We start from the raw sequence: 12,402 nt of genomic DNA, 5'->3' as shown, positions 1-12,402 counted from the left end.
GTTATAATTTTAGTGGGTCAAGGGCGTTTATATAGATCAGTTTTTTGCCTACCCTGGGTATCAGAGGCTCTTTTGGAGCGATTTCCGTTTCCTGCTTAAAGGCTATCCCTCGAAAAACTTCTGGTATCAAGGATATTCTTCTGTCGAGTATGGCGTGGCACCAACAAGCTTGGTTGCACTGTTTGAAAAGGCAAAGGACTAGAGGTCCTAGGGGGCTGAGACTATTTTTATGTTCAAACAGGAGGGTCTTATGCTTTTGGTCCAATCAAATATTGCATTTTCTTTTTGTTTGAAATATCACAAAAATGATCCTTTTTTAGCCGACATAAGATGTTCAAAATAACCGCGGATTTGCGCTGGACATTTCTTTGCTCATATCACCGCTGCGCTGAACAAGTACCGCCCGATCTTCTTTTGTGTAGAGGCGGAATATGGATCTTTGAAATGAACTTCTCTCCGGCACCACCTGCCTTTCGGATGCCTCTTTGATGCATTTTTTGGATCCTGAAGCAGCTAGCAGGACTAATCCCCCCCCCCCCCCCCCTTGAATGGCATCAGTTACCCTTCGCAAGTAGCCCCAAGCATCGCATTACCTATTTATACACCTGGATGTAGAGGCATTGTGAGCAGAGAGTAAAGTGTCTTGCCCAAGAACACAACACAACGAAGTTTTGAAGGATATTCATTAGCAACAATGACTTGCTAACTTACCTCTTAAACTTTTAGCCAGCCTTTTACCGGTGATAACAAGATATATAAGGTACTACTAAAGAACGTCTTGTTAGCGAGCAAAGACAATTTGTAATAAATTACCTAACTTGCGCGGCACCGAATTTAAGCGAGGCTAATCTCGTTGTAAAACTCCCAAAATAATAAGGATTTCCACTATAATTTTAGCTCTTTACCGCAAAATCTGACAAGTTTCTCCAACTAAGATAGATGATTTGCCTTAAAAAGCGGAAAACCCTACTAACTAACTTAATGGTAACTGAAAACGTTTCCGGATAAAGTATGGAGCCAAAAGGAAATTCCTGCTTCTAATCGGAAAATATTTTGCGTTGCTTTGTTGCTTGGCCAAAAAACCAAGCGGGAGCACGAATATCAACCGCCTCCTCCCTGCGGTTGAATACTGGCTGAGCATGACGGAAGCTACACAGAAACGAACGGAAATACAAGTCAGTGCCGAGTCCCGCCCTTATTATAGATCCAGAAATGAAATTGATTTATACCTTGAAGCAATGCTTATTATAGATTGAGGATGAGACATTCAGAAACTGAAGTGAATGGAATTAATTTGTTTAGTCTTTTTAAGAACCAAAATAGGAAATTCTCGGACGGAAGGAAAAGTTATTTTTCAGGTATTCTGCGATGGTATTTTGCAATTTTTAATACAGCTTAGTTCGTAGAAACTACGAAAAATTAGATTACGAACTGGAATGCTGAAAAGAAAAGGTACGAATCCAATTTGGTCCCAAATATAAGAGGTTTATAACATTCACGCACACCATGAACTTGGAGCTTTCTGTTGCTGCAGAGATACAAAAATAGAGTGCACGAGTCAGGGGTCGATAAGCTGTTTATTTTACAAAAAAAAGTCATGAATCTGATACCATTCTAGCCAATCAGCGTTTCACAAGCAGACGCTGGGAATATATCGTTTTCCCGAGATCCGATTATGGTCGTTGTTTCGTGCTACTCCTCAAGCACGATATTTTACTGCCTGTGTAAAATGGGTAAATTGGTAAGAAAATTCACAAGATAATGCAGAAAAACATTCTCCTTAAGCAGAGCGAGTGTCCTTACACATTGGTGTGACCGGGTATTACCGCTGAATGGGCTTCAGCTTATTTTCTTTCTTTTTGGTGTGGATTAATATTAAGAAATGACTTTCTAGATTTGATATGGATAAGTTAAGCGGTGCGGACTGGATGAAGAAATCTATTGGCAATAAAAATGGCACATAAAAACGAATTAATGCCATAATGCCAAGGGCTATCCAGCTGATGAATGATCGATAAATAAAAGACATATAACTTGTATGGAAAGGATGAAGGATTTACAGATGAAAGAATTTGACTAATTTTTTTAAGATCGTCGTATTTAATTCTTCTCAATGATTCTTGACTGGTTTAATATCACCTCTTTCGTGATTTTTTTACCTTAGCGACTTTTATGTTGACAGTTCAAGCAATTCTGCCAAGTTAATAAAAAAGGAACTAAAGAAAGCAAAAGAAACGAAGTGATGAAATTAGTTTGGGGAGGTTAAAATATCTTTCAATAGTATACATGAGACACTGGTTAAAAGTAAAAAATTTCCAAATTTCAAAAACCTTTGATATGCTGAAGGTTAATAATAAAAGTGTCGCTAAGCTGTCAAAATACACTTGATAGTTCGATTGCCTTTCTCATTTCTCATTCCGTCAATTTTATTCTGTATCCGCAAGTTGATTGACAAAGCCCAACTCCCAAGAATGAAATGTTTAATTTTGTTTCCATATTGAAAAGAATTGCAACTTTAAATTGTGAACGGAAAGGACTCATTAAAGTCGTGATTCTGTTACGCCGTTCCATTGAGTGGCCATTCCCTTAACGACACAAGACTTTGGTTATTTCTGGATTAGTCTGTCGTTAGCAGCCCGAGGGAGTTGTAAAAGATATTTGATGTTAATTGAAGCTTCTTTTGTTTAACTAAACTGAGAAATCGTGCGCGATAATGTTCACTCAATTGAGAACTATATTTTTCAAAAAGGAGCGTTAGTCAAACGTACCCTCATAGCATCACGTTTTCTCTCAAGCAGCACTTGAAGTCAGCTTATCGAATCATTTTACGCGTCTAGCTGAAACACCCTCGTCCCTGTGTAGTTTTGTGATTAATACACATGGTCTTATAAGGTCTGATGTTTAACGCTGTCGGGTCCGTTTGAAAATCACTGATACACAACTAATATTTTCAAACGCGGCAGCGCTGAAGATGTAAATTTAGGCTAATTATTTCACGCGTGCAGGCCAAATAGTTGTCATTTCTCCCGCCACCGATTATCTATCAAACTTGATCAGGGATTTGTTTATTTGTTTGCATATCTATTATCTCGATTATCCAATTTTAAGATGCTATCTACATTTAAGTATCTTCTATCCTTGAAACTTCAATAAAACACGCGAGTTCAAGTTGTTTATAGGAAAACTTACACTCCACCGCGGTATATAGTGTTTGGACGGTACGACTCTTTGACCGGGCTCTTTGATAATAAAGTTCGACTAAGAAGGCCTGAAAATCTACTTTACTCCGCGGAAATCATTAACCTATTACACGAATAAACAAAGTCCCGTAGATGTTATTTCTCTTTTGCGTTGTCTTGCCATAGAGGCGAATTCAAAGCTGTAAGTTTGCTTGATTTGGTGCTTTAATTTAAATTGCGAGTTAAATCCTTTTCCTCAGCTAGCCATATCTTTCGTCGTAAGCATGGGTGTACACCGCATTTCATAGCTGCACGCAAATTCATAAGTACAAGAATCGCGGCGGGATTCTTAAATCATTTTAGTAAACAGAGGCTTTAGTAGTTAATTCTGATAGTATGGAGTATGTGCGTTCTCTCTCACCTTGGCTAAGTTTCTTCTTCAGCAAACCTCTGGCGAAAGTCTGTCGCGCAGTTTCAATTGAAGAGTCTTCAATCTCAACTTGAGATTTTACCAAAACCGAATGGATAAGCCTGTCTGGATTAACGAAACCCTATACTGTCTGCCTTATTACTAGAAGACCAATTGGTTGACGCAAACAGCGACGTGTCAATCTGTCATTAGGTGTGTCAGTGAATTCTGCAAAGTTGCGGGCATGTTTTTATGATTATAAACTTCGGATTTACTAATATCGAGCAATCAAGTTTCAGTACTGTACCACAGCGGAAGGCTGTAGCTCACCTTAGCTGAGGTCACCCGATAACTGTCAATCAAAATCTCGCTGCACCAATCAGGTGGCTAGATGGAGTTGCTTTCCCCTTAATTAATAGATTTGACACTCTATGAATGGCAGATTGAATCTTCTACATCAGATCAAAAACAGTGATCATTCCAGAATACCTACGCATGAATGCCGAACGAAACAAAACTGCTATATAAATAACCTGTTTACAGTTTCTGTGTGATGCCAAGCAAAGCGCAATATATACCTACATCCGCGGAGAGACACCGCTTGATATCCTTTCGTGCGAAATCTTTGACAATCCAACATTGGACTTCGTACAGTTGATAAATAGCCATAGCCTCAATCAATAATGCCAAGCTGAGAAAACCGCAACTGTGAACAGCTTGAATGACCTCACCCTTCGGCAAAACTTGTCACAAACAATACACTGACACAGTCAGTAGAACCGAGATTACTTTAGCATTTGTGTAGTTTACTTGTATTTTGTGTTTCTTTTATTTTAATCTGCAACATTTATCCTCTGGAATGCTAACCCTTTATCGCCGAGTTATGGCTTACGATTTAAACTGACGAAAGATACTTTACTGATTTTAGCGTAACTATTTCATGATCGAATTCAATTTTCACACATCTGGGCCCAGTGCCAAAGGTTAAAACAATGTGCTAAGAAAAGATCAATATGAAATTTGAAACATGGTGGGTTTTGTAAAGTTTGGACTAAACTAATGAAAAGAACTTATGAGAAGCAGTAATATACTTGAACAGTTTGCAGCATCTGTGTTGATCTGGATGGGCGTTTTTTCTAAAAAAATTAATTGAGGTCTTCAAGAGATCCGGCGCCACTCATCGGTTTGTCGCTGTGATATTGCAAATTTTTATTATATCTATTTCAAAGAAGATAAAAAGCGTTCTCTGGTAAAATATTTTAAAAATTATTAGCTTTCGACAGCCAGACTGCTGTCTTCTATTTCAGTCCAAAATGGTCAAAATCTATACCTTATTTCAGACAAAAAGCGCACGAAAACAATAACCTAAACAAAAAGAGGTCCCCCCCGGGTCTGAAACGAACTTGGCAAAAAATAACCTTATCACAGATTAATTTTGAGATAAATTTCGCCACTTCTGAACTATGTAGCTTGGAATGTTCTCCGTTCATGTGTTTCTCTAGGACAAATGCGAATCGCGTTTCTCAGTGGACTAAGAGTTGTTGAAAGTTTCAGTCACTACTAAACCTGAATAAACGAGTCGAGGCAAGTTTTAATTTAAAATGGTGTATCAAGGCATTCAGTACATATGTTTTGTTTTTTTTGGTCTAGGTCATACATTGAATTCCCATTCTACGGAACTCGTGATTGTCTGTTTTTAAGTACATGTTGAAATGTAAATGCATGTTGTTGTGGCGCAGGAAATTACTAAATAAAGACAGGTTGAAAAAATATCATTCCTTGAATTGAAACAGGAGAAAAGAGGGCTATCAGTGTGACATTATAAACGTATATTGTTTTTGTGTACAGTATTCACAAGCTTTCAGTTACATCAAATAATGCTCCGAGTTTAGAACATTAGACGCTTACATAGTAATTTTCGGTTGTGTCAAGATTTCAATAATGCCAATAATAGAAGTCTCATTTTAAAACCTCTCTTTGACAGTACAACACTTTAATTTCAGAATGACCAGCATTTAATTTCTCTTCATTAAAATGAATATATTGTAAAACGAATAGGTGATGAGAAAAAAGAAAATCATCAGTAGAGTGGAAGTTGTTTCGTGTGCACCGGCAGCAAATTCTCAGAACTTTATATAAGGAAAATAAAAGGCGTATTCTCTTTGAAAATGAAAGGGCTACAAAAACAGGATTCGCTGAAATAACTGAATGGATTGTCTCACCGCATTAAAACTACCCATGTGTTTTTTCGCGATATGAAATCATACATTCTTAGTGGTTTCTATTATCCTCTTCGAAAAACGAATCATACAAAAACTTAATATACTAATTCGTCTGACTTTCAGTTCAGTCCCGCCGCCTACGCGGATCAGAGGTTAGCTCCGGTTTGTCTGATAGTTGTATAAAGATAGAAATATTGAGAACTGCACTAATTGACCTTTCAGACTTTTCTTGTCGAAATCAAAGGAACTGTGTCACGGCTGAGTTAAGTTTATTTTATAAAGTTTTGCCAAATACTCGCTATGAAACTTAAAGCAAAATTTTCAAAGAAATAACTTCATGGATCTAAAAGACAAAATCATAGCTTCACTGCAATCAAATGTGTCTCCCGGTTGTTAAATGGTCATTCCAATCTACCAGAATGTACTTTTTTGTCAGATGCTAAGAGAGCGAGAGAGACTTATAACAGTAAAGTTGAAAGATGTCGATTTAGCCCTGACGCACTTCAGTACTGGGCTATATACAGGTGTATTGGTTGCTAACTTGATAGCTGGCACACGCGAAGGTTTAGCGCTCCGCACTTTTCTGAACTTACTGAACTTTGACGAAATGAACTGGCGGCCCTGAGCCTTTGATCTTGAGACTTTAAGCCCTCAATAGCGTTTTATGTAACTTAAATTATCAATTTCTTTTATATTATATTTCAGGAATTAGTGCTACGTCAATATTCACAGTATTGTAAATCATCTTGACCAAGCGGCGTCTTTTTCAGTCACTAGAAGCAATATTACGGGCCTGGGGCTTTGTCACGAATTTTAACAGATTTTTGAACAGCCAAAATTTATATTTGTGTTGTAGGAAACCTAAAAATACTGGTTCATTATTATTAAAAATTGCTATCAGTATTAGAGCACTGAAACTGTTGACGAGCGTTTTTGGCTGCGGATGGCGCGGATGGAAACGAAATGCAACTTGAAAAATTAAGGCTAAACTTTCAAGTTGTTTTCGGACGTCTTCAAAAATAATCGATATTTGTAGCCGAAGTTTGATTTCTATCCACAAATTAAGGCTATATCTTCCTAACTGAAGCAAACGTTTTTCATAGGTTAAGTTGCCTACCACTAATTTCAGAACAGTCTAGACCAAATATCTGCGAAAACTTCCTGACGTATAGCCCCTTTAATGATTCTCAAAATTTTTAAGGTAAATGTAAATCCCCGTGTAAACTAAAGTAAAGGTAGAATTACTCGATCGCGTAACTTCTTTTACGTCTTTACCTGCAAGAACTAAGTGCACTACGACTAACCTGTTGCGGTTTTTTAGTACAAATATCCAGTGAGATATTTGTAGTCGTTTTGCTGCTATTTGTGCTCACTGAGTGCAGTGGATCAAACTGAAGAATTAATTATTCTTGGAAGGATATCAAAACGGGTTTTTTCAAAACCGTACAGAAACAATTCATAAATGCCAACTGAACTGAACCGCGTCCTGCTCTGTAGTTAATTAGGCCTAATGATCGTACAAACTCTTGTTCTTCGACCATCTAAGCTGATTGAGAACAAATGATCATCTAATGAACATGTTTAAGTGATGTTGCTTGTTCTCTTGAAAATGAAACGCTTCACCGGCTCCGACCGCAAGTACAAAGCAACGTGGAAATTGCTTCAGGTTACAAGTATACTTGTATCCTTACGATATGACTGAACAGTTTCCTCGATTGAGCAATATCAGTTGTTTGTTAATGGCGCTTGTAATCTTATATTAGACCGCGCGAATCTGTCACATGCAAACTGGAAAAAAAAATCAAAAATTGTTCTTTTGAAACATTAGAGAAACGCAAAAAAGTTGAAAAGCGTAAAGCACGGTCAGTCAGAAACTTGAATTTCCGTTGAGAAACTTTGAATTTCCGTTGAGCCTGGGCTGTTGGGCCAACTGAAATTCAGTTTGATTAATAAACGCGGTACTTGTGCACAACGTTTGCAATAAATCATCTTTGTTCAGTTGTCATGTAACTAAGGATAAGGCATTGAATAAAACATCTTTTATTGATTGAAACATATTTCATCCTTTGTTTAAAGTACGAAGCTGCAAAACTTGCCAAAAGCTATCTGACTTTAAGCCCACCCTATAGCGTGCAAGGCTGTAAGATTTGTTTGTTGTTTTAAGTACACTTGAGTAGAAAGCAGAACTAAGCAGATAACAGCATTCTTACGGTACGTAACACTTCAGTGAAGTGGCTCAGAATCTTGTTTTTTCTATGGTTTTATTACAAGTAAATAGAGCAGTTTTCAATTGAGTTTCTTAAAACCAAAACCAAGGTAATCACTCTGGCCAATCACAAAGGACACAGACAATCCAGTCAACCAATGAAAACTCGAAGCAAATACAGGTAGCCGGCACTAAGCGCGGGAAAACGTGCGCGATGGAGTCATGATTGGTTTGGGTTTTAGTTCTGATTGGCTGAGAAAGTGGCGCGAGATTTTTGAGCCAATCACTAAGCGTAGTAATGCAAAACCAATGCAAACGAGAAATACTTTCGACACTCAAGTGAAAACCGCTCTATCCAAAAAAAAAAACAAAGACAAATAAACATTATTGTACCTCTTCTCTCAAAGAACACCGCCCCTATCAATATCATTCATAATGCTGCGCTTTACATAGTAGTGTGGTGTATCCACAAATAGCGTAATCGGAACTCATTTTAAAAGCGCTTTATTAACCCACTGGCATTCAGTGGTTTATTTTCGGTTGTTTTTGACTGTATAACTAACATGCCAAGGTTATATCTAGTTCAAGTGTACAACAACAAACTTCCGTTATATACTTAGAAGGTATTGTTTGTGTGCTGCATCGATAGTGCATCGTCACGGAGGGATCATCAAGGCTAAGGCGGGTGGATAAAACAGAAAACAAGGAAAGCTAAATTAAAATGATAAAAAAAAACTTATTCAAGAGATAATTCAGTGCTCTATGAGTGCTCAAACTTGACCATGTGACAAACAAACTCTAACACTCTTTTTATTTTTTTACTTTTCGTCAAGCTCACATGACACAAACGTCCAACAGATGTTAGTGGGCTAAGAGAGTGTAATGGATAAAGTTCAATGAATTTAATTTGCTCTTGTTATTAAAAAGCTATGAAACATTGGAAAGCTTTAAAACTCTACTGCAACTCAGTGAGGTTTAACAGTTGCGCAAACTCTGCGGAATAGGGAGTTTAAAACGGCGAAAATACTTGACATAATGTAAACTTTTTATTGATATAAGCGGGCTTATTATACGTGTGGAAATAAAGTATTATCACTTTGATAACTTGCTCCCCAAACCGTGATTGGTGATCACGTTGTGCAAAAGTCCGCAACTACTCAACAATGTAAAGACTTATTTCGCGTCGGATGAGAACTTGTAAGCTATCTCAAAAGAGTCGACCGAAGGGAATCAAAGCAAAGTATGAAATGCTTTTTGAAATTGTAGCAAATTTGAAAACGGCACAGGCAATGGACGCTTTTAAAGTTACCATAATTTTCATTCAGTCATGACAAGTTTCAAAACTGCTGGAAATGCAACACTGGCGTTTTCAAGTTATTGGAAGTGACTCGTGAGTCAGCAATCATTTACTCAGCAGCAAAATAGCGTTAGTACTGACTCGGAATCTTTAGGAGGCAAGTAACTAACTCTGGCACAGGCAAGTGAAACTTGACTAAAAGTCTGTGAAACCATAATGTTCATTGAGTCATGACAAGGTTCAAAAATGCTGGAAACGCATCACTGGTGTTTTACAGGAAGTGACTCTTGTGAGTCACTGAACAATCATTTACTTAGCAGCGACGATAGCATTAGTACTGAGTCAGAATCTTTAGGAGGCAAGTTTACCGCTAACTCTGTCACCGCCGAGTGAAACTTGACTAAAAGTAAAAAAGACTTTACTGAAAAATAAAAAATGGTTTAAAACGATCAAAGAAAAACACAAAAGTAATGCTTGGAAGTCATAAGACTATTGATCAGATAAAACTGAATAACATCCGTTAACAGAGGTCGCAAAAATCGAGACTATCACTTTTGTCAGGTATACGGATATCACGCTTTAAGTCACTTTACATAAGGATGTAGTCCAATATATTCACTCAGAAATCATTCTTGTTTGTAAATCGAAGTAACATTTTAACATTCAATAAATATTTTACATTTTTATTTTCAAGTGTCACTTGTAACTAGGCCAAATAGCGTGCTTTGCAATGCTTTGCTTTGCCTCTTAATCACATAACGGCACTTGAAACCTCACTAAATAGCAGGCTGAGTAAGTGGTTTACAACTTGTGGTTTGTTCTGTGGTTTTATAACGAGTAAATATCACTAAAAATACAAAGTTGTGGTAAATATGATTGTGGCTCTACTGTTACAGAGTACCGCCCTAATTATTGTCACTGTATTGTTCATACTGCTTCATGTGTATCCACAAATGGCTTGGAAGTCATTCTCAAGGCGCTTGATCATTCCACTGACATTCAAGAGTCTATTTTTGGTTATCCTTTATTTTACATTAGGCATACCAATTTTTATTGTTTTTTCTTTCAATTTTTCTTTAAAGCTAATTACAAGCTTTAGATATAGACTTGAGCCCAGCTTTTGTGCTTTATTCATGGTGCGTTAAGGGCGGTTGATAAGAGACCACTAAATGAAAGATAAGGCATTCTTATTTCTTATTTCTGTTCACCCCTAATGAAAGCTCGTATATGAAACAAAAAAAAAAGGTTAAACAACTTTCGTCTTTGGTCAGTAAAGGGTTCTTGCTCCTTTTTGCTGTTACATTTTGTGCTGCTTACACGACATAAAAGACATTCAGTCGATAATCTTGATGCCTACAGCCGGCTACATACTGATCGCGTCTTTGCTCGTCGATTAAAGTGCTTTTGCCCTGCGGTGATTATTTTCTATATTGCCATTGATTCAGAAGTGTTTCGAGCTAATGAACAAAACACTTTTAGAAACAAATGCCTATTCAGTTCCTTGTCTCTCGCCAGTTGCATCGCTATCACTTTATTCTCCCTTATTTGGTTATTTTTTGACATCTTATGGTTTTTCCATTGCTTCATCAATCGAAAATCAATTTAGTCCTTTGTTGGCTATTTGATTGGCTAAGAAGTGTAGAAAACCAACAGGAAGCTGTCAATCAAGCATTGACCTATAAACGTTACGAGGTTTCGCATGTTTGCTCTTCAAGAATTTATTTAATGTAAGTCCAATATACTGAGTCAAAATTACACGGCCCTGTGTTGTTCACCGAATTCAATTTGTGTCCTCGTATCGCCATGAAATTTTTCAAATTAGAATCCCATGATGTCCACGAAGTCTGTTAAAGTCAAAAATAAAGTAAAAAACCTTGGTGGTAGAAGGTGAACATTTTATTAAAATTTAATACGAAAATGTTGAGGCGAGAGGATGCAAATAGTGTGAGCTACAGTACGGAAAATTGTGTTGATGAAAACCAAATTCTCAGAACTTAAAGAAAAAGAAATATATGATAATCAATTAGGAGAATGTCGTTGTTTATCTCCGAATCTCTGACTATAAGTGTTTACAAGATAAGGCACTGCATATAGCATTACTCGAAGACTTAAAAATCTCGATGATTTGGTAAGTGCAGAATGCAATATGGAACAATTGAAAGTATGATGTTTTATATATGTTCGTGTTTATTTGCTTTACTTTACTTTCGGAAAAACTGTTCACAGGCTACATGTATTCTTTCCTAGGTGTTCCTTACGTTAATCTTTGCAAACGTAACACGACACTTTCGTTCGTTTGTAACAAAATACTTTTGTTTTCCTTGAAAATGCCGTAACATGAAACTCTTGTTTTTTGTTTGTTTTACGGCGACATCGATGACATTTGTTTAATTTAATTAAGTTACGGTTTAAACTGCACGAAAGACGATTCTCAAAACTAAAGAACAAATCTAATCAAAAAACATCTTTTTCGAAAGGGTTTTTAAAACGCAGTACAGCTAGGATATTTGTTTCCTGGTTATCAGGTGTTCACGCCGAAAATCCCGGTGCAAGTTTTTGCATACCTAATTACGATTTACGAAAGCGCTGTGAACACGTCACACGCTCACTCAAGCATGAAGCCGAGAAGCACGTAGTGTGAAGATTTCTTTCAAGAAATGTCGGAACCGTCACGAAAGCATGTTCAAACACTAAAGCGGCAGAGGTTTTACAAAATAAAACGGAGGTTAGTTCAACCGATGGAGAACAAATAAAAGGAAAGGAAGTGACGGATGTAACATGATATTGTTGTTTTTTTCTCGCAGATCGCTGTGATGCCTTTTAAGTCTAATTAAATTAACGCCACGGATTCTACAGGAATTCAACCGCATTGAAAAGCACACCACGTTAGGCTTTAATACAAAATTTCTAAACACGTCACTGTTATTTTAATTTTCGATAGCTTGAATTTCAGTTTGTTATTGAAACAGCAAACGAGATACTTTTGTTTTTGTCAAAAACATGTAACATACTTTTGTTTTTGTCAAAAACGGATGTAACATGATGTTTATGGTAACGTGATTTATTTTCTGCAAAGAAGGCGACATTGA

At 37.0% G+C, this 12,402-nt stretch overlaps 1 protein-coding gene across 3 annotated transcripts in view; it reads right to left on the bottom strand.

Annotated features, from left to right (window-relative positions):
• The window catches only part of LOC144637732 (tyrosine-protein kinase transmembrane receptor Ror-like), a 39,537-nt gene that overhangs the window by 24,753 nt on the left and 2,382 nt on the right, over nucleotides 1–12,402 (bottom strand). The window contains exons 1-2 of one of the 3 annotated variants that reach the window (XM_078496808.1): nucleotides 3,601–3,872; nucleotides 712–1,528 (exon numbers count right to left, since the gene is read on the bottom strand). The exons of 1 other annotated variant lie outside the window; for it this stretch is intronic. The gene's annotated coding sequence lies outside the window, so the exon portion shown is untranslated. Of the gene's footprint in view, nucleotides 1–711; nucleotides 1,529–3,600; nucleotides 3,873–12,402 lie in introns of those variants that run through there. One more of the 3 variants, XM_078496806.1, reaches the window with a different exon arrangement.

The sequence above is a fragment of the Oculina patagonica genome, chromosome 14 (genome assembly GCF_052425735.1).
Source record: "Oculina patagonica isolate OP01 chromosome 14, crgOcupat, whole genome shotgun sequence".
Classification (NCBI taxonomy): domain Eukaryota; kingdom Metazoa; phylum Cnidaria; class Anthozoa; order Scleractinia; family Oculinidae; genus Oculina; species Oculina patagonica.
Note: the sequence above shows the minus strand (reverse complement) of the source record. Positions and strands in the feature narration are given on the sequence as shown.